General features: G+C 38.6%; 1 long non-coding RNA gene across 1 annotated transcript; it reads right to left on the bottom strand.

Moving 5' to 3' along the window:
• Positions 1-977: 977 nt before the first annotated feature.
• Positions 978-20,093, bottom strand: LOC126084795 (uncharacterized). Its single transcript, XR_007519068.1, has 5 exons — positions 17,666-20,093; positions 14,587-14,846; positions 13,465-13,649; positions 12,060-12,456; positions 978-2,226 (listed from the first exon to the last, which is right to left on the bottom strand). It is a non-coding gene; the product is annotated as an uncharacterized LOC126084795 (long non-coding RNA).
• Between the last annotated feature and the right edge of the window lie 3,364 nt (positions 20,094-23,457).

Raw genomic sequence — 23,457 nt, 5'->3', positions numbered from 1 at the left:
GACTTGTAAACTGCTTGAACTTTGAATGTGCACACCAACTCCCACATAGATCCCTTGACAAAAATATGGAAACCTTACTGGCTCAAGGTGTTTGCACACAACCTAGAACATTTACTGGCTGGTCAGTTACATATGCTTATCCAGGATCACCACCTAGGAAGGTAATCTTTAAAATACAAATGAGAAAAAAAACTAAGGAGAGACATCAGTGACCACAGTGGCAGGAAAGACAGATTGCAGAATTAGTCAAGGCAAGTCACAATGGTAAGACATACAGAGAAATAGGAGAGTGTGACCCTTAAATAAGGGGATAAAAGAATTAAATAAAACCTGCTTCTAAGGTACCCAGATGTTAGAATTAACAAAGACTTTAAAGCAGCTATTATAAACAAATTCAAAGAACTATAGGCAATGATGTTTAAAGAATTAAAGGAAAGTGTGATGACAATAGTTATCAAAGTAGAGAATATCAATGAAGACATAGAAATTATAAAAAAGAACCAAATAGAAATTCTGGAGTTAAAAATTACAAGAACTAAAATTAAAAATTCACCAAAAAGACTCAGTGACATATTTGAGCTGACAGAAGAAAGAAACCAAGAAGTCAAAAAAGGGTCAATAGTGATTATTCAGCGTGAAAAAAAAAAAGAGAAAGAAAAAAAGATAGAGGTGAACAGAACCTCAGTGAACTGTGGCACACCATCTAGCATATTAACATACATGTACAGAGAGTTATAGGAGGAGAGGAAGAAACAATGGCTGAAAATTTCCCAAACTGTTTTAAAAAAATTAATCTTCTTATCAAAGGAGCTCAACAAAGTCCAAATAGGATAAACTCAAGGAAATTTAAATCTGTATAGATGACAATCAAATTGCTTAAAGCCACAAAGAGAAAAATATTTTTTTTCTGAACTGTACTTTTTATTTTATTGTACTTTAGATGTAGGTTTATGGAACAAACTAGCTTCTCATTAAACAATTAATACACATATTGTTTTGTGATATTGGTTGCCAACCCTGCAACATGTCAACACTCTTTCCTTCTCAACCTTAGGTTCCCCATTACCAGCTTTCCTGTCCCCTCCTGCCTTTTTGTACTTGCTCATAAGCTGGTGTGCCCATTTAGTCTTGTTTTGTTTTATGAGCCTGTCTAATGGTTGGCCGAAGGGGAAACTCAGGAGCGACTTCATTGCTGAGCTAGAAGAGTGTCCAGGGGCCATACTGTCAGGGTTTCTTCCGTCTCTGTCAGACTGGTAAATATGATCTTTTTGTATGTGTGAGTTAAAATTTTGTTCTACATTTTTCTCTAGCTCTGTCTGGGATCTTCTACTGTGATCCGTCAGAGCAGTTGGTGGTGGTACCTGGGCAACATTTAGTTGTGCTGGACTCAGTTTGGTGGAGACTGTGGTAGTTGTGGTCCATTAGCCCTTTGAACTAACCTTTCCTTTGTGTATTTGAGTTACCAAACCCAGAAAGGTGGGTCCTTGTCCCATGCACCGAGACTTGCCAATTATCTGGACACCAGTCTTTGAGAAACAGAAAGTAACTTTTTTGCAATGCACAGAGCAAGGACCCGGGAGAAAGTTCCTCATATCTGGCTTTCCTGACTACAGGGAAACAGGGCTTATATGTGATGTGGACAGCAAGATGGCAGCCTGCAGGTGTTCTGGGGAGGGAAAACTCTAGAAGGTGGCCAGGAAACAGGTGATGTGGTTCTTTTCAGACCTTTTTCCTTGAAATAGGGTCTAGTTGATGATTTTCCTTCTGATCTGTTCCTCCTTTTGCTGCACCCTCTGTTGAGGTCAGTTAGAGGTCACTGTTGGCTTTTCTGTGCACGCAGGGTAGGCAAAGTCTGATTTGGGCTAGTTTAAGGACTAATGGATATTCACTGGCATTAGTAAAGTCAGGTTACATTTGATTTTGTTTACTCTCCCTTGCTCCAGATGGGATGACACCAGTGGAGTATCTTAGATGGCCATCCACATGTTTTTAAGATTCCAGAAGCTACTTACCAAAGTAGAATTAGAACATTTTCTTCATAGACTATGTTATGCCAATTGAGCAAGATGTTTCTAGAAATCATGGTACCCACAGCTTTCAGCTTAGTAGTTTTTTCCCTCAGGGAGTTTGGATGTGTCTATGGAGCTTCCATGGCCTTGCCTTCGTCAAGTTGTGCTGGTTTTCCCAGTATTGTGCATTGTCTCACCCTTCACCAAAGAGAAAAATCTTAAAAGAAGCAAGAGAAAAATAATTTATCATGACAACGGAACATCATTAGGATTAACTGATGATTTCTCAACAGAACAATGGAGGCTATAATGCAGTGCTGTGACATATTCGAAGTGCTGAGAGAAAAAAGTGTCAACCAAGAACTATATATGCAGCAAAATTATCCTTCAGGAATGAAGGTGAAATAAAGATATTCCAAGACAAAAAAAAAAAAAAAAAAAAAAGGAGAAAATGTGTTACTAGCAGACATACCTCACAAAAAATAGCAATGAAAGTCCTTCAGACTACAAGGAAATGACATCAGACAGTACTCAAATCTACGTGAAGAAATAAGGTGCACCAGTAAGGGTATTATAAAGGTAAATATAAATGGCAGTTTAAATACATTTCTTTCTCATTTCTTAACTGATTTAAAAGACAAGAATCTGAAACAATAGTTATAAAATTGTATTTCTGAATTTATAACACACACAGATGTAATCCCTATGGCAATGACAGAAAAAGGAGATGGCGGGGGAAGAAACCTATATTGGAGCAAAGTCTCTATTTTAACTAGAATTAAATTAATATTGTTATTAATATGAAATTGATTATGTTAACTTAAAATGCTTGTTGTAAAACCCAGAATAGCAATCAAGGAAATAACTTTAAAAACTTTCAAAGGGGAGATTTAAACTTACGCACCACAAAATATGTACTTAACATATAGGAAGGCACTAAAAGAAACCCCCCCCCAAAAAAATAATAATAACCCATTGCCGTCAAGTCGATTCCAACTCACAATGACCCTATAAGATGGAGTAGAACTGTCCCGTAAGGTTTTCAAGAAGTGGCTGGCGGATTTGAACTACCAACTTTGTGTTAACAACCATAGCTCTTAACCACTGTGCCACTAGGGCTCCAAAGGAAAAACAGAGGAACAAAAAAAGCATAAGACATGTAGAAAACAAACTGCAAAATGACAGTTATAAATCCAGCCATATCATAAACAAAATTAAATGTGAATATATGTTTGCTGCTAACCAAAGGGTCGGCAGTTCGAATCCGCCAGGTGCTCCTTAGAAACTCTATGAGGCAGTTCTACTTTGTCCTATAGGGTTGCTATGAGTCGGAATTGACTCGACGGCACTGGGTTTTTTTTATATTAAACATGCCAATCAGGAAACAGAGATCAGATTGGATAAGAAACAAAACAATCAAAAAACAAAAAAATTCAGCTAGGGGCTGTCTATGAGAGATATAATTTCTTTTTCTTTTTTTATTGTACTTCAGATGAAAGTTTACAGAACAAACTAGTTTCTCTTCAATTAGTACACACATTGTTCTACGACATTGCTTAACAACCCCAGGACATGTCAACACTCTCCTTTCTATAAGAGACATAATTTAGAGTCAAATGTGCAAAACAAAAATACCCTTTGAACAAATAGCAGGGAAGTTACGGGTTTAGATACAAGAAAGCCAAACCACACTAGGAACAAGTAGTGCTTGGGCCCAGCAAATATTGAATATGTAGCTGTAAAGGAATTTAAAGTGGTAAATGTGTTTAAATGACATAAATCTTAAAGTAAATCAATATCGCTCTAATTTTTTTTATGATGTGAAGAACCTAGTTTAGGAAGAGGATATAGTTCTGCAAAAAATGATAAACAAGAGCATCATTAATTAACTTTTGGTGAAGGTTGAGAAAAAATCGTGCAGAACAGACGTGTGACAGTGATGACTGGCCAGTTACCACTATATCCTCAGATTATCACATGATCTGCTTTTATTTGGGCAGAAAGTTTAATCTTTTGTTTATTGATCATTTCCTCTGTGTTGACACTCTGCTGGACGTTAGCAAATTCTCTGGATCTCCATTTGATGTGATCTGATGCTATATTACTCATCAAATTCTCTCCAGGACCAAAATAAATCTTGTCTCAGTGAGGAGGACAGAGAACAGGGTATGAACTAGCTCCTTTTCCTCAATGGCAGGCAGAAAACCCTGGAAGGTACATTTTAGAGATCTCTGACAACATAGTTCAGAGCGAATCCTCAGGATTTTACTGTTGACCCTCATATTTGTGAAGAAAAAGGCCTTCTTTTCTTGTCCCATGTTCTCTCCTTTTTTTTTAAGAAAAATTAAAAAAGTTATGAATTAAGGAAAATTTCAAAAAAGTTCATAATCCATAAATGCACAGCAAAAAGACTCTCTAAAGTGAACACCCACAGAAACACCACTCAAGTTGAGAAATAATAATAATTCAGGTTCTGGATCTGCAGTGCTGATTTATTTCACCTAAACAGTCTCTTCAATATGTGTTTTAAAGCTGTGTGCATACTTACAGGTACTGTACAAATACTAAGACGTACTTTACATAATAATTTTTAACACAAATATTTTTTCTTTCTAGAAATCTAATCTCATACAAAAAACCTCTATTAATGTAGGGAACACTCAAACCAAAACCAAATCCATTGCAGTGGAGTCAATTACGACTCATAACAACTCTACAGGACACAGTACAACTGCCCCATAGGATTTCCAAGGCGGTAATCTTTACTGAAGCAGACTGCCACATTTTTCTCCCTCAGAGCAGCTGGTGGGTTCAAACCACCAAACTTTTGGTTAGCAACTGAGCACTTAATTTTTTTTCTAATAGGGAAAATACAGGTTTAAAAAAAACAATGATTTGTAAATTAAATCTTCAACCATTCAGGAGGTAGCATATGATCAAGAACTGATGATACTGAAGGAAGAAGTCCAAGCTGCACTGAAGGTATTGGCAAAAAAAAAAAAAAAAAAAAAAAACTGGGCTCAAGGAACCAACAAGATACCAACTGAGATGTTTTATCAAACGGATACAGTGCTGGAAGTGTTTGCTCATCTATGCCAAGAAATTTGGAAGACAACTAGCCTGACCAACTGACTAGAAGAGGTCCATATCTGTGCCCATTCCAAAGAAAGGCGATTCAGTCGAATGCAGAAATCATGAACAATACCATTAATATCACACGCAAGTAAAATTTTGCTGATGGGCATTCAAAAGTGGTTACAGCAGTACATTGACAGTGAACTGCCAGAAATTCAAGACTGATTCAGAAGAGGATGTAGAATGAGGGGTATCATTGCTAATGTCAGATGAATCTTGGCTGAAAGCAAAGAATACAAGAAAGATGTTTACCTGTGTTTTATTGACTATGCAAAGTCATTAGACTGTGTGGATCATAACAAACTACGGATAACACTGCTACGAATGAAAATTCCAGAACATTTAGTTGTGCTCATGAGGAAACTGTCTATAGTACAAGAGGCAGTCATTCAAACAGAACAAGGGGATACTACATGATTTAAAATCAGGAAAGGCGTGTGTCAGGGTTGTATCCTTTCACCATACTTATTCAATTTGTATGCTGAGCAAATAACCTGAGAAGCTGGACTATATGAAGAAGAATGGGTGCATGAGGATTGGAGGGAGACTCATAAACAACCTGTGATATGCAGATGACACAACTTTGTTAGTTGAAAGTGAAGAGGACTTGAAGCACTTAACTGATGGAGATCAAAGACCATAGCCCTCAGTATGGATTATACCTCAACATAAACAAAAATCCTCTCAACTGGACCAATAAGCAACAGCATGATTAAGGGAGAAAGTATTGAAGTTGCCAAGGATTTCATTTTATTTGGATCCACAATCAGTTCCCATGGAAGCACTAGTCAAACAATTGAAGAATATATTGCATTGGGCAAACCTACTGCAAAAAACCTCTTGAAAGTGTTAAAAAGCAAAGATGTCACTTTAAGGACTAAGGTGTGTCTAACCCAAGCCATGGTGTTTTTGATCACCAAATGGATGCAAAAACTGGGCAAGGAACAGAATAAGGAAAACCAAAGAAGAATTGATACCTTTGAATTATGGTATTGGCGTAGAATCTTGAACATATCTTGGTTTGCCAGAGGAACAAACAAACTTGTCTTGGAAGAAATACAGCCAGAATGCTCCTTAGAAGCAAGAATAGAGAGGCTTGTCTCATGTACTTGGAGCATGTTATCCCGAGGAACCAGTCCCTGGAAAGGGACATCATGTTCGGTAAAGTAGAGGGTCAGCAAAAAAGAAGAAGACCATCGATAAGATGGATTGACACAGTGGCTACAACAATGAGCTCAAACATAGCAACAACTGTGAGGATAGTTTACGACCATGCAGTGTTTCGTTCTGTTGTACATATGGTCGCTGTGAGTCAGAACCCACTCGAGGACATCTAACACACAAACAAAAGCAGCCCTTTGTTACCGGAATCCATCAAAACCTCTTTCAGAGTGTTGAAGATAAAGAGATTCAGAAAATATTAATAAAGGTAGCTTTAGAATCTGAGTTTATAAACCAATGATTAAATATTCCAAAATGAAATTTTGGTATGAAATAGCTTTGTAGAAAGGTAGTGCTTTGGATTGAATTGTGTCCCCCAAAAAATATGTGTCAACTTGGCTAGTCCATGATTCCCAGTACTGTGTGATTGTCCACCATTTTGTCATCTGATGTGATTTTCCTATGTGTTGTAAATTCTACTCTATGATGTCAATGAGGTAGGATTAGTGGCAGTTATGTTAATGAGGCAGGATTCAATCTACAAGATTAGATTGTGTCTTAGGCCAATCTCTTTTGAGATACAAAAGAGAGAAGCTGGCAGAGAGACATGGGGACCTCATACCACCAAGAAAGAAGAGCCATGAGAATAGTGCATCCTTTGGACCCGGGTTCCCTGCACTGAAAAGCTTCTCGACCAAGGCAGATTGATGACAAGGACCTTCCCCCAGAGCCAACAGAGAAAGAAAGCCTTCCCCTGAAGCTGGCACCCTGAATTCAGACTTCTAGCCTCCTAGACTGTGAGAGGATAAATTTCTACTTGTTAAAGCAATCAACTTATTGTATTTCTGTTATAGTTGCACTAATAACTAAGACAGTTGGAGACATAGATACACACACATACACATCAGATAACAACTCTGACAAATATGAGAAAGTCATACATTAATGTCACTCAAAATGCTGCTGCAAATACCCAAAAATTTCAAACTTACTGATCTTCCCAAGATCTGTTAAATCAGAATCTCTGTGGGATGGGGGCTTGAAATTAGTATTTTTACACATATACCAGGAGACTCCTATATTCTAAAGTTCAAAACCACTGTTACAGTATAAGTTAATCTTGGTTGCAATAAAACCTTTGCCTCAACTCAGAGAAGGCCATTTGAGGAAGGGAAATTTGGGGATGGATATATGTGAAACTTAGTAACAAATACTCAGCTAATGAAGACAAGAGTCTCCAGATATACTGTTAAATAAACTACATACCACAAATGGTATATAAATGATACTTGTGCCAAAGCAAAGACTTTTTACTTTGGACAAATCTGCTGCAAAATACCTCTTTAAAGCATTAAAAAGCAAAGATGTCACTTTAAGGACTAAGGTGTACCTGATTCAAGCTATGGTATTTTCCATCGTCTCATATGCACGTGAAAGCTGGACAATGAATAAGAGAGATCAAAGAAGAATTGACACCTTTGATTTATGGTGTTGGCAAAGAATATTGAATAAACCATGGACTACCAGAAGAATGAACAAATCTGTCTTGAAAGAAGTACAGCCAGACTTCTTCTTGGAAGTGAGGATGGTGAGACTTGGTCTCACATACATTGGACATGTTATCAGGAGGGACCTGTCCCTGCAGAAGGACAACAGGCTTAGTAAAGTAGAGGGTCAGTGAAAAAGAGGAAGACCTTCAAGCAGATGAATTGATGCAGTGGCTTCAACAATTGGATCAGCCATAACAATGATTGTGAGGATGGCATAGGACTGGGCAGTGTTTCGTTCCTTTGTACATAAGGTTGCTGTGAGTTGGAACCGACTTGGTGGCACCTGACAACAACAACATATCAGAAATATTGGTCTTTCCACAGATAAATTATGTTCATCAGTTTATCTCTCTTTCCATAATACATAATAGTTTAGTAAAAGAACATGTGACAGTGCTGTTTAAATATTCAAAGTTGTGGGGTTTTTTATTATCAATATTCCAATATGATAAGACAACTGGAACACACTCAAGGAATGTTAAAATAGAAGAATGCCTTATATTACAAAGTGTGTCATAGCTTTGGGAATCATTGGATAAAGTACTTGAGCCACCAATAGGGCCATGTACTTGGATTACCTATTTATAGACTGTGACTCTCACTTAAGACCCATGTTGCCCTACAAATGTATTTTAGATTAAAAGTACCAAGAATGAAATTAACTATCACACAGTGTTAGTTGATTTTCTTGGCTACAACTGAAAGACTAGACAACATAAACTCTTCAGAATTGGAGAATGGTCATCACGACTCTTCTATTATAGTAGCTAGATGGGGAGTTAGTGACAAATCTTAGTGCAAATCATTAAAAATCTGGCTCGAACTTCCTCTCCTGAGTAGGATGTAGGTCATAGGTGGTCAATGCTTCCATTGCAACAACCAGCAAAAAACAGGTAAAGTGCTGTCTTAGTCACCTAGTGCTACTATAACAGAAGTGTCCCAAGTGGGTGGCTTTAACAAAGAGAAATTTATTCTCTCACAGTTTAGGAGGCTAGAAGTCCGAATCCTGGGTGCCAGCTCCAGTGAAAGGCTTTCTCTCTCTGTTGGCTCTGGGGGAAGGTCCTTGACAGCAATCTTCCCCAGTCGAGAAGATTCTCAGTACAGGGACTCCAAGTCCAAAGGATGTACTATTCTCCTGGCTCTTCTTTCTTGGTGGTATGAGGTCCCCATATCTCTCTCTGGCTTCTCTCTTTTATATCGCAAAAGAGATTGGCTTAAAACACAATGTAATCTTGTAGATTGAATCCTGCCTCATTAACATAACTGCCACTAATCCTACCTCATCAACATCAAAGAGTAGAATTTACAACACATAGGAAAACCATATCTGATGACAAAATGGTGGACAATCACACAATACTGGGAATCATGGAGTACCCAAGTGGACAGATATTTTGGGGGTACACATTCAATCCACAAGGCCAAAAATCATACTTTTAGAAGCATCAAATCTGTGGAAGCAACAATTCCAGAACTACAATTCCAGAGGGGGAAGAGCCCTTTTAAAGTAAATTATTGTTGGTTTTCATTCCTGGGTGCATTTCCCAATTTTGGGCTTAGTCTAAGGATCACACTTGGCCTTGAAAGGGGTGGTTTAGCAGAGGTTTTCATGGGCCTATAGGTTGGCATGATGGATTGGAATCTAGACTTCCCTCAGATGCCCGGTCAGAATTCTCTTCCCCTCCCTACTCCCCTGGGACATTTCCTGAGTTCTGGGGCAGAATTGGAGGTTAGTGTGCTTGGGCCAAATAATTCTATGAATCAGAGTGGAATCCCTGAAGTTCCATATTACTTATGAGAAAAAGTGCCAGCGGAAAGAGGGGGGCTGGCCTCAAACACACAGTCAGAGCCTTTGTGTAAATTCAAAATTTTAGGAAAGAGATCTAAACCTCATACAATAAGAAGTGAATCTTTTAATTTGTAAGGGCTGAGAAACAAAACAAAACAAAACCTTCTGGGTTCTCAGTGGAATGTGGATGAATCAGAGGTCAATTGAATCATAGTAAAAGAACAACCTAGCCTCCAAGCAACTTGATCCTGCATTGGGAATTAAAAGCTAAAGAAAAGAGTATTAAAGACTTTTGATTCTTAAGTTAGAACAGATTTTGAATCATGGTGATAACACTAAATTTTGCCTCTCTAAATTTCTGTTTTCTCATTTATGAAATAATACCTACATTGTAAGGTTATTGGTATTATTAAATGAAATCATTGATATAAAATTCTAAGCTCAATATCTAGTATACAGAAGGTGTTCAACACTTACTGTTTAATGCACAAGAGTTCCTTCCTACTGCCAACCAAAACCCTTGGCTGAGGAGAAAGGATGAGAAAAGGAATACCTCTCTTGAGACTTATATCCCTTCCTAAGCCCAGACTATAGGAGCCCTGGTGGCACAGTGGTTAAACAGTTCAGCTGCTAAATGAAATGTCTGTGGTTTGAACCTACCAGGGGATCCACAGGAGAAGATGTGACAGCGTGCTTCTGTAAAGATTTACAGCCTTGGGAACAGTATGAGGCCGTTCTACTCTGCCCTATAGAGTTGCTATGAGTTGAAGCCAACTCAATGGCAATGGATTAAGCCCAGACTGGTGGAAGTTGTGAACCCTTTCACAAAGGAATCCAGAAAGGCAGGCAGTGATGCGCAAGGAGGGGACATGGAATGGGAAATCCTTTCTCAGTGCAAGTATTTCAGGGTTCTTTATATCCTTGTTTAAAGCAGCAGCTTATGGAAAAAAAAAAAAATGATGTCTGTTTCTTAGGAAGGATTAGCAGAGTGATAAAGCAAGTTGAAATAAAAGCAGGTGAGGCAGCCAGAAGCCATAAGTTGGGCATGAAGGAATGGAGATGTCCCAGTGGGACTGCAGAGTCAGAATTTGCACTATTGCTGACATCAGACTAATTGTATTGCTTCTCACTCAGCCAGGCCTAATACCAGAAGCCCAGATGGTGGATAACAAACCAAAACAAAATCCATTGCCATTTAGTGGATTCTGACTGATAGTAAGCCTATAGGACTGAGTAGAACTACTCCATAGGGTTTCCAAGGAGCTGCTGGTGGATTCAAACTGTTGACCTTTTTGTTAGCAGCCGAGCTCTTAACCACTGTGCTACTAGGGCTCCAGATGGTGAATAAGCAAGCAAAAACATATGAGCAGCAATAAGCAGGTATAAAATGTAACTGAAAAAAGTGTCCTACTCACTATGGCAACAAATACTATCATATATTTGGGAACAAACTTAAGATATGAGCAAGGCTTTTATAATAATTCCATATGTTTACCATACAACCTGAAACAAAACACAGATAAATGGTGAGACTTACAATATTGTACATGGGAAGACTCATTTTTTAATGATGTCAATTCTGTTTAAATTGTTTTTAAAACGTGAAACAATCCCTAACAACATTACAACAGAATTATTTATGGAAGTTTACTGTTTATTGTATTTTAGAAATTAAAATGTCATGGTCTTGGCAAAAGAAACAATAAGTAGGTCAATAGAACAATATGCACAGAGTCAACTCATGTACACAAAATCATTTTGAACAAGATAATGTCAATTTCAGTCAAAGGGAATGTAACAGAATATTCAATAAATGATGTTGGGTCACTTTGACCTCTATTTGAAAAAATAATTGGATTGTTTTCTTACAACAAACATAATAGTACTATCCAGACAAAATAAAGTATGAGTTTAGTAACATATAACTATGTTTAGGATAGGGACCCTCCTAAGTAAAACACAAAACTTAGAAGCCATAAAATGAAAAGTTGACTCAGTTGATACATAAAAATTAAAGTCTTGCATATGACAAAAAGACCATAAGCAAAGTTTAAACAGAAATTGACAAAGATTCCACATCAAGATGGCAAATTGATCCCATATTATGATCACTTTTCTGCTCAAGAACTTAGGACTTACTGAAAAGTAAAATGAAAAATATTTAATCATTGTCTGCCAAAACAGTAACGGGAATCCTCTAACTGGACCAGAAACTGAAGGATCCCTGGAAATGGAAAACAGGCTGAAGATAGCATGTGGTCTCAAAGCATTTATTAATCACTGAGGTTTCTCAGGAGCCCTGGTTTTTCAATAAATAATCCAATGATATTCAAAAAACCGAAGTGTACAATTAAATATATTTTTTTCTGAAAGTGCATTCTTAGGACTCTGTGTGCTGAACTTAAAATTCTATACCTCATTTATATCTCAGATGATCGTCAAGGGAAAGTCATCTTCCTTTGGAAGATCCTGTCAAACCTTTTTCACTCTGTTCCACAGTCACGTGATTTTTTTTTTTTTTTTTCCCTTCACCAATACTACCTGGTAGGAAAAACAGGAATTGCTTCAATGAAGTTTGGAACGGAAGCGCACACACACACACACACACACACACACGATAACACAGTGTTGGGAGAAACTATTTTTCCGACTTTTACTTGTCTCCCCGCTAAACTCCAACTTACTCATCCACTTGGCTATGACTCTTCACTTTTCACTCTTCCACTTCATGACAATCAGGTAAACAAACTTACCATTGCAGTTATTCTGTGATTCTAGATACATCATAGCCACTTTTTCAACTGTCAGTTACCTGGGAAAAAAGAGAATTAATACAACGTGATCACTACTTTGTTTCAGGCATGACATTGGTTACTGTATCTTACAGAAGTCTCTTAAAAATTCCACTGGATCAGATATCATTGGGCTGATGTTTGCTAATGAAGTCATGAACGCGCAGAGAGGTTTTAAAAAATAGCCTGAGGTCTTACAGTTCATAATAATAATAATAAAAAAAGTTGCTGTGGAGAGTATTCCAACTCATAGCGACCCTATAGGACAGAGTGGATTAGAACTCCGAGCCTTTCGGTTAGCAGCCAGTTTACAATGGCAGAGCTGAAATTACTCTACCTTTACTCCGTTTAGGCATTAGACAGCCTAAAACCAAATTTAGAGATTTAGAGCTGCAATGAGAAATAGAAGCTGACAAAAGACAGGCAAGGAAAGAAACGCTGACTTAAATAAATACACAGAAACTAAAACCCAGTGTAGGCAAGGAAAAGTTGATGTAAACGAGGTTTAGGAAGGTAACTTCCACGAGAGAAGTGTCATACGGGCAGGTGCTTCACTTTCACAAAGAAATTTTGCTCGCTCCTTTTTTCTTACCAACCATTTCAGTCTCTCATTTTCAGGTTTCACTAAAGACACACAAACACAGAAAAAATTCTTGTCTCAAAAAAACAAATAAACAAAACGAAACAAAATACAAGTGTAACAATAATGAAAGTTGACAACAGTAGTTAAAGACTAGGGTCGGGTCTCCTCCTCAAGTTGGCTCAGTGTTAGCAGTGCTTCGGATTTTTCAACGGAAAGGGGAATAATGTGCCTAAGAGAGGCGGTTCCACTTTTCACGGCTTCAGTTACCCACAGCCAACTGTGATTCAAAACTACTAAACGAAAAATTCCAGAAATAAACAATTCCTCACTTTTAAATTGCACACCGTTCTCAGTAGTATGATGAAATCTGGCGCCATCCTGCTCCATCCCAACCTGGAAGTGAATCGCCCCTTTGTCCAGCATATGAACACTGTATGCTACCCACCTGTTACTCAATTAGTAGCCTTCTGGGTTATCAGATGGACTGTCAAGGTATCGAAGTGCTTGAGTTTAAGTAACCTTTGTTTTACTTAATAATGGCCCCAAAGCACAAGAGTAGTTATATCGGCAGTTTGGATATGCCAATGAGAAGCCGTAAAAGTCCAAGTTGAAAGTTCTTGACTTAAGGTACTTTGAGAGAAAGAAAGAGGACCACATTCACAACTTTTATTACAGTATATTATTAAAATTGTTCTAATTTATTATTAGCTATTATTGTTAATTTCTTACTGTGCTTAATTTATCAATTAAACTTTATCATAGGAATGTATGTAAAAAAAAAAAATATATATATAGAGTTTGGTACTATCCTCCACGTCAGGCATTCACTGAAGGCCTTGGAATGTATCCCCCACAGATAAGAGGGCACTTACTGTACTAACTTAGAGAAATACAAGCCAACATCTATTGCTACTTGACATGGAGGCAGATAACCCAATAATGAAGTGCAAAATCTATACTGTAATGCTGAGTTGTGCAGTATTCATGATATTAAGCTGGAAAATCATGAAATATAATTTTAAATGGTTGCACAAAACAATAATATATTTTAATAGGTTCAAATTTAATCTGTTATATGAAGAATTCATTTGTCCTTAAATTCATTCACCAAAAGTCAGATAGATGTATTACCATAAATATTTATAATGTGTGATTTTAAAAGACAAGTTAAAATAACAAGAATAGAGCCAGTGTTTGTTATTATTTCACCCCTGGCAGAGGTTCAGGATAAATCATGGAGAATGAATGGAAGAGGGGCCAATGATGGCCAACAGACCTGTCATTACTCAGTCGTTAGATGCTGTGACCATGTTGATGAGGGGAAAGTATCAAATACTAAATGAACATCCATTTTGTAGTAGGCAATATGCTGGGCACTGGTAGATTTTCAGGGGTCATGTAGAAGACCTTGTGATTTTAGATTACTCATCAGAAGGGTACTTCAGGGACCAGATAATATAGTCACCTGATGATAATATAGTCTTATGCAGAAATCACGGGAAATAAGATGTCTAGAGAAGAGAACAGAGACATGAAGCCTCCATTTTTTGAAACTCTGGCAGCACACCTGGGGGATGAGATTTGGTCCATCTGCTTCACAGTCCAAAACAAAAATTCATTGCTTCTCCACTGAGCTTAACCTTTACATAAGAAATGACCTTCTTCTCTTTTTAGCCCAGGTTGGCTGTTTAGCACATTTTCATAATTTGCAAGTGGGTCATACTTCATCTTTTGAAACATGATCTGTCTCACAAAATTATCCATGGGCTCCTCACTCAGTTCTTTCCCCAGAAATTTACATATTTTTAGTTCAGAACTTCTGAGATCCTGAAATAAATCAGAATATAATAAATGATACAATTTACGAGGAAGAAGAATTACACAAGTGTCACGGCTAAATATATATAAAAAAAAGGTAGTGAAAAATGTGGGTGCTTCTTGGGAAATTAATCCTTCATTTGTCTCCTGTTTTAGTGCTTCTTTTGGTTAATGTTAAGAGCATTTGTCCTTAACTTTTTTCCTTTAATAAGTAAGCAAACTTTTTAGGAGCAACTATTATATGTCAGACACTGTCATAGGTAATGGTACTAGTGAGCAGTGGGGTAAAACACCATAGTGGCTAACTTATCCACAGATATATCCATTTCTGTGAGGGAGAGACAGGAAAGCATGTAATCATTGTACAAGGGAATCAGTGCTGAGCGTTGAGTACAAAGCACTATGAGGAGAAGACTAATTTTGTAACAAACTTCAGAGAAAGTATCAACAAAGAAGAAATTTGTTTTGGGTCTTGAAGGAAAAACAGGAATTAGTTAAGTGGACAAAATTGGAGCTAGCCTAGACATAAGAAACTGTATATGCAATACTATGGTTGTGTAGAATGTGTGAAAAATCGACTTACAGAAAAGTTAGAAGTTAGCATTCCTGGAGCTTGATGTGAACAGGTCCGGAATGAGACAGTCGGGGGACGTGGCTGGAGAGCATGGTTGGGGCCAGGAAGTGAAAAGTGCTACAAAGTTAACCAAATACTTGAAACTTTTTTTTTTTTTTGTAGGTGATGTATAGGCAACAGGAGAGTCTAAGTTTGGTACCATGACTTCGGGGGCAGGTTTTAACCAAATCTATTCATAATTATGTAGAAGTTGGAAGTCATTGTTTATTGCCTACATTTTCAGCTCTTTCCCTTCTTTTTTGGTAGCAGATTCCCCAGTGCTGTTTTGGCAGCAGAGCCCAGTCCCTTTCAGAGGTTGAACCCTAATTGATCTTACAGCTTCAAGGTAATTTCATTCTCCTTTGCAAAAGATTGGCTGGGGTGGCCATATGACCCAATTTTGGCCATTGGAACATAAAGAGGAAATTAAATAGAAGCTCATAACATTAGTTTTCCTCCTGGAGTAAAGGTAGGGACAGAGCAAAGGAAAAAGTTCTTTTTGTCCCAGTCCCTTAATCCTTTGTTTAGTTGCTATCTATCATGTGAGGACATGTGTTTTAAATCTGTGGCAACCATCTCACAACTATGAAGGGAGACACCATTGACAAACCAAGAATTATAAAATGGAAAGACAGAATATGCTTGGGAAATTTACATGATCGGGTAGTTTCCATACTCAACCTTGGTGCAATCTACCTCCGGACTTTAGACAATAAACAATAAATGTTCTTATGTCTTAAGTCACTCACAGTTGACTGCTACTGTGGGCTGGATTCTTCCTAACAAATACACAAATGTTTTCATTTAATTTATCATGCAATTCTTCACTGAACACAATGTAGACAAGAACAAGATTACACAGTTTCCCAACAACTGCATCCCACTGTGATGAACATAAAATATGAAATGTTAAAAAGATAAACAATGAAGAAAAACAGAATTAATAATCCATGACTTTGAGATCTTAATAACCTGGTTAAAAAAAAAATGAAGCATGTACAGGCATACATACACACACAGGCAATCTCTCACTCACATACAAATTTTTAAAAGAAAAAAATTTTATGTCGTTAACTGTAAATGAAAACCTAGTGAAAAAAATTCAGATATGATGCAGACAAAATGGTTACATTTCATCTTGGATTTCAAATTCTGTATTGTCCTGGGCATGGACTACAAATTCAACAGGCCACGCCAGGCTATAGCTCAGATCTAATCACAAATGTGATTTCATCTCACCTTTTTCATCTCCTAATATATCATAAACTTAATATTGAAGTGGCCTTTGTGCTCATACCAACCTTTGATTTGGTCAAACCAAAGGCTTCCTACCACTGTGGGAAGAATAAATAAGTAATTAGGTAAGTATGTTGAATGGGGTGAAAAATATTTTAAATCTTCTGATGAGGTACAGAAATCTTTTTAACAAAGAAAGAAAATTGTCCCTGTCACATGGTTATAGAAATATTATTCAGCTGCCACCAGGCAACAATTACATGAATTCAAGGGGGAAATCAGTCACTTACAAATGTACTTTGTGTAAACAGAAAAGCAGCTTAAAGTGGGATAAGCAATAAAAGAAAAATGAAGAATAGTCAGAGGAAAAATTCCTCTCTTTCCTGCTCCTCTCACTATCCTCAAGTGTGTACAACTATGCCCCTCTCTACATACCACTATAGTTTCCCTGATGACTCACTTCAGCTATGCACCATGGACCAAACCTAAACCCAGAGCATCTATGTGAGAGGCCTTGCTCCTACTCAAAAGGCTACATTGACTCCTCAGAAAAAGACAGCGACACAGGACTACATACAATGGAAGTCCTGAGAGGTGCCACACACAGTGTGCAGTGGTAAGGCACCAAATCTCCTGTGGTCTAAATTCAGCTGAGCTGGAACACACACCTATGAGCTGGTGAAACACTAACCTGCTCACATTCCTTTCATGGATCAATTTATATATTCGTTGCTAATATGATTTCTCAGTCTAGACAAACCTTTCAGATTGTCTTATGGCATGAGTGAGAGTGGGAGGCATCCATACGGATGGCAGGACATGGTTACCCAAGACGATCTTATCAACTGGCTCGATAAAGTGTCCACTGCCTACTGTATCCACCACTTTTTTTCTTCCTTCCTCCAAATTCACTAAGCTTAAAAACTCACCACTCACCGCATGACAGCAAACTTACTGCTTGGTTTATAAATTCAGTTACCTTTTTCTTCTAGAGTGTCATGAATTCCTCAATGGTTGCTGTATCTTTAAATGCTGTCAACATATTTGAAAAATGAAAATAAGATCACATAAGATCCGTAGGGTTCTATATGCATAATAATCTGCAAAGAAAGAAAGGGATTGTTGTTTCTGTTGCTTTCATTCTACCATATTTTCATCTGGATACATTTCCATTGGGTTAAGCCCAGTATTTTAAGTTTTCATAATTTCCTAACCATGTCATGACATACTCAGCCCTCTCCTTCGTATGTAGCTTTTCCACTTGTCTGCAATGCCTCTCTCTCCATGGTTAATTTTCAATCACTCTTCAAGATGCATCTCAGAAGTTACACCTTAACCCCCCAGGCAGACAGAGAAACTTCATTCATCTGCCCCTAAACACATGAGCCTAATGCATGTGAAAGTGTTTCATAGACTATAACATTATATGTGAATAAAAATAATTACTATCATCATTACTAAGAAGTTTTCAAATCATATCATAAAATTGAAAGTATGGTTTTCTCATCCTGTAGGGTGCCAATTGAGGGTTTCTTCATCCCTGAGCGTCATACCCCACCATCCCTGAGAAGAGAGTCCTCCAGCCCTGGGAAAGTTTCATCAAGACCATGGTTGATATTTCTGCAAAGAAAAGAACACCCCTCCTGGACATGAAGAGAAGAGCTCTCTTTCAGTCCTTAGCTGAGGTGTTTTGTGTCTAGCTTTGGATTTGAGAATGGTTTCTTGTCACACATCTATTTGCTTACGTAAAAGCGACAGTGGTTTCATTGAGAAGCTTATGCCATGTGTTCTGACCCTCCCCCTCTGAGGTAATCCATGCTCCCATAATACATTCTGGGCACTGAAGCCCCCGTTTTCCTCCCAGCTGCCCTCTCCTGAGAAGGAGAGTACAGGTATTATTGCACAGTAAAATGAAGGTGTCTCTTCTTCTATAAGGTCATGCCCAGTATTCTCCAGTCCTTTTACTTTTTTAAAACACCTTGATACAAGATTCCGGAATCAAATCTCCAAACTCCCCCAGGAATATTTGACTACTGTAATGAACTAAGCCCATTGCCATTGAGTCTATCCCAACTCATAGCGACCCTATAGGACAGAGTAGAACTTACCATAGATTTCCAAGGTTGTAAATCTTTATGGAAGCAAATTGCCACATCCTTCTACCACAGAGTGGCTGGTGCGTTCAGATTTCCCACTTTTAGGTTAGCAGCTGAGTGCTTTAAACACAGAGCCACGAGTGCTCCTTACTGAAGCTATGTAATCACAGAGCGTAATTCCAAGAAGTTAACATGCTTGACTAAATTATCTACCTACCCCCCTCCACCACTTGTCATAAAGTTCCATGTGATTCAAATGAGTTCAGCTAGTGGGAGAGATCAGAGACAAAGTTATGGATCTTCTCCTTCCTCTCATCTCAGCTATAAGCCTAGCAAACAAAGAGCTTTGAGTATTTCTGTCTAGCTAATAGTCATTGTTAATTTTTGTTTATTCTTCTTAATTTTAAGGTTGAGTCACATCTCCAGGAAAATGAACCCTTTGAAGAACTCTCATATTTCCTGTGCCTTACTGTTTTTCATGGGTCTCAAGTAATCTGCTGTTCACTCACTGAACATCACAAGTATGCAGATCTGCTTCACATCCTTAACTGCTTCATCTCTGCTTTTTATTGTCTATCATTTTGTTCATCAAAGGAGTCAATGGAAACTTGTTAAATATTATTCAAGCATGATTTCAACCCAGCTCACGTAGATGCCAAAGCCCGTACTCTTTATTTAATGTTCATTCATCCATGTAAAAATATTTATCGAGTAATCATCATGTGTCAAGCACTAATGTAGACATTGCTGTAGTGGATGCTGTGATGTACTCCCCAAAATCCTTCAGAAATGAAAGACTTATTCCCCAGCTACTGGGAGTGCTGCTGGCTGAAAACTCTCAGTGAACTCCTTTCTGGAAATTGCCCTTAGTTGAAGAAGGTCACCTTGCACAAATTCATGCTCCTTCCCTGCGGGCAGGCCACGTGCCATGACTGGTGATGCAGAGGCATAAAGGCCTGGTCCCCTTGCCTCAACCTGAGACAGTTCTAAAGGGTTATCACAGCCTCACAGTTCCCTACAGGTTCTGGCTGAGGTCTTTATTGAGACTGCATCTTAGCCCAACTTCTCTGTCTGTCTAATACTGCCTCCTTCCCTCTTCCAAGATCCCTTCATGCAAGAGCACTCCCTAATATACTCCTTACATGCTAATCTGCATCCCAGTATGCTTCCTGGGGAACCTGACCTACAACAATTGGCATTAACAAAATTAACAAAGAAAACATGGTTTCTGATCTTATGGGATGCATGTTCTAATTGGAGAAGACACATACACAGACAGAGACAACTAGTCAAAGTAATCTCAGCTATAGATAAAAACTATGAAGTAAAAGAAGCCGAATAATGTAATGAAGATGAATGGGGCTGGAAGCTCTCTAGAACCTCTCTGAGAAGGTTTTTTTTTTGTTTTGTTTTTGGGTTTTTTGTGTGTGTGTGTGTGTGTGCTGATACCTAAAAGACAAAAAGGAGCCAGACATAAAAAAAAAAAAAAATTGGGGGGCCAGACATAGGATAATCTAAAGGTAGAATATTCCTGGCAGAAAGGAACAGAAGGTACAAAAGCCCCAGTTTTAGAATGTGTTTAGAGTGATTATAGAGACTCAAGAGGGCCAGGGTATGTGAGGCACAAGGAGCAAGATATGTGGAGGCATTCAATGAGCTGGAGAGATTTAGAACCTCTGGATTATGGTGGACCTTCTAGGTCAATCTCAAGTAGAAGCCATCGGAGGGCTTATTGTTGAGGTTTTATGGAGAGAAAAGAAAACATAAAATAGTCCTTTGGGAACGTAGGAAAGCAATTCAATTTAGAGATGTAGAATATGAGATTTGTGGCCGTGTAAATGGCATGATGGAGTCAGACCTTGTCTAACTTCACAAGGGGGAGGAGACAGTATCAAGATCATCAGCCTAAGGCTGATCCCTATGAGGTTGAGGTCAAACATATCTCTACCCTACAATCTTTCTACCAATTCAAACACCAGTCTTCCTTTATACTGTACTCTCTACTTCTCTGCTGGCTTTTAGAATTCATTACGATGGCCACACAGAACTCACAGATCACACTCACAGTTATGAGGTTTATTAGGGAAGTAACAGGTTACAGTTCAGGAACAACTCAGGATGCAGTTCTTCCATCAGGACAGCTTCTTCTTAGCTGTTCCTGCAGGCAGGCCTCTCCCTGGACCCTCGTCCCTAGTCTCTGCCTTGCTTCAGGAAATGTTACGAAGCCCTTTAGCTCTGCTGATAAGTGTTTGGATGAACCCCACTCCACCAGGAAGCTTCCTGCCTCAAGGATCTCAGCTCTCTCTCTCTGGGTGGGCATGCAGACTTCCATCAACAGAGCTTGGTAAAGTAGAGGGTCAGCGAAAAGAGGAAGACCCTCGACAAGATGAATCAACACAGTGCTGCAACAATGGGCTCACACATAACAACGATTTTGAGGATGGCACAGGACCATGCAGTGTTTTAATCTGTTGTACATAGGGTCACTATGAGTAAGAACAAACTCGACGACACCTAACAACAACACGCTTATCAGGATGGCAAAACTGACCAATTCCTTGTTAGGGTTCCATATACCTTATTTTGATGATTTCACCTTGTTTGTGGTTCCATGCACCTTATTTGCATAATTATCAGGCTATCCAATCCCCTTAGCAGGCCACAGGCACCTTATTTGGATCCACAATCAATACCAACAGGAGCAGCAGTCAAGAAATCAAACAATGTAGCACTGGGCAAATCTGCTGCAAAAAAAAAAAAAGATCTCTTTAAGGTGTTAAAAAGCAGAGGTGTCACTTTAAGGACTAAGGTGCACCTAACCCAAGCAATGGTGTTTTCAATTGCCTCATATGCACATGAAAGCTGGGCAATGAACAAGGAAGACCAAAAAAGAATTGAAGGCTTCGAATTAAGTTGTTGGTGAAGAATACCATGAATGGCCGCCAGAAGAACAAACAAATCTGTCTTGGAAGAAGTACAGCCAAAATGCTCACTCGAGGCAGGATAGCTAGACTTCTCACATAATTTGGACTTGTTAACAGGAGGGACCAGTCCCTGGAGAAGGGCACCATGCTTGATAGAGTAGAGGGTCAGCAAAAAAGAGGAAGACCCTCAATGAGATGGATTGACACAGAGGCTGCAACAATGGGCTCAAGCATAACAACAATTGTGGGGATGGTGCAGGAGTGGGCAGTGTTTCATTCTGTTGTACATGAGATGTCTGAGAAGGAACCGACTCGATGGCATCTAACAACAACAACATAGGTAAAAGACAACAAATATTGCTTCTGTTTTCTTTTTAAAGAGATGTTCCATTCTAAACTCTGTGAACATTTGTCACACACTTTTATTCTTTCACTCCTTCCTTGTGATTTCTTCTGCTTCATATATGGTCTTTTTTAAACTGTCTTCTATGGCCACCTATAGATTTCATGCTTAAGTTCCACTCCAAGGTCATTAGCTAATATATACACAGAAAAAAAAAAAAAAAGATGTTCTTTGCAGAAGTTATTTTTAATCTTTTCTACCTTCTCCATGTTTCCTTACTTTTCCTATGATCTCTACTTAAGGAAATGACGTTTTTCATAGAAACCTAATAGAGAGCCTATGACCTCACATATGTTGTTGTTAGGTGCCGTTGAGTAGTTTCCTACTCATAGCGACCCTATGCACAACAGAACAAAACACTGCCTGGTCCTGAGCCATCCTTACAATTGTTGTTATACTTGAGCTCATTGTTGCAGCCACTATGTCAGTCCATCTTGTTGAGGGTCTTCCTCTTTTCCGCTGACCCTGTACTCTGCCAAGTATGATGTTCTTCTCCAGGGACTGATCCCTCCTGACAGTATGTCCAAAGTATGTAAGATGCAGCCTCACCATCCTTGCTTCTAAGGAGCATTCTGGTTGTACTTCTTCCAAGACAGATTTGTTCATTCTTTTGGCAGTCCACAGTATATTCAATATTCTTCACCAACACCACAATTCAAAGGCTTCAGCTCTTCTTCAGTCTTCCTTATTCATTGTCCAGCTTTCACATGCATGTGATGTGATTGAAAATACCATGGCTTGGGTCAGGCGCACCTTAGTCTTCAAGGTGACACCTTTGCTCTTCGCACTTTGAAGAGGTCCTTTGCAGCAAATTACCCAATGCGACGCATCTTTTGATTTCTTGACTGCTGCTTCCATGGCTGTTGATTGTGGATACAAGTAAAATGAAATCCTTGACAACTTCAATCTTTTCTCCGTTTATCATGATGTTGCTCATTGGTCCAGTTGTGAGGATTTTTGTTTTCTTTATGTTGAGATGCAATCCATACTGAAGGCTGTGGTCTTTGATCTTCATTAGTAAGTGCTTCAATTCCTCGTCACTTTCAGCAAGCAAGGTTGTGTCATCTGCATAACGCAGGTTGTCAATGAGAAGCTGGACTATATGAAGAAGAACGGGGCATCAGGATTGGAGGAAGACCTCACATATATAAAGGGAAAAATGATGATTTGGCCCTTAGTGAGATTTGAGAAATTCTAGTGATGACTACTTAGATTAATTCCAGTTAGAGTGAAGTTGGTCTCAAGGGTTAGTAGTCGGAAAAGCCACCACTTGATTGCCTCGTTTGAAGCAGTCATGAACCCAGGACACTGGAAATGGGCTTAGAGTGATGAACTACCAAACAGACTG

The sequence above is a fragment of the Elephas maximus genome, chromosome 1 (genome assembly GCF_024166365.1).
Source record: "Elephas maximus indicus isolate mEleMax1 chromosome 1, mEleMax1 primary haplotype, whole genome shotgun sequence".
Lineage (NCBI taxonomy): Eukaryota > Metazoa > Chordata > Mammalia > Proboscidea > Elephantidae > Elephas > Elephas maximus.
The sequence above is the reverse complement of the archived record's forward strand: the minus strand, read 5'-3'. Positions and strand labels throughout refer to the sequence as shown.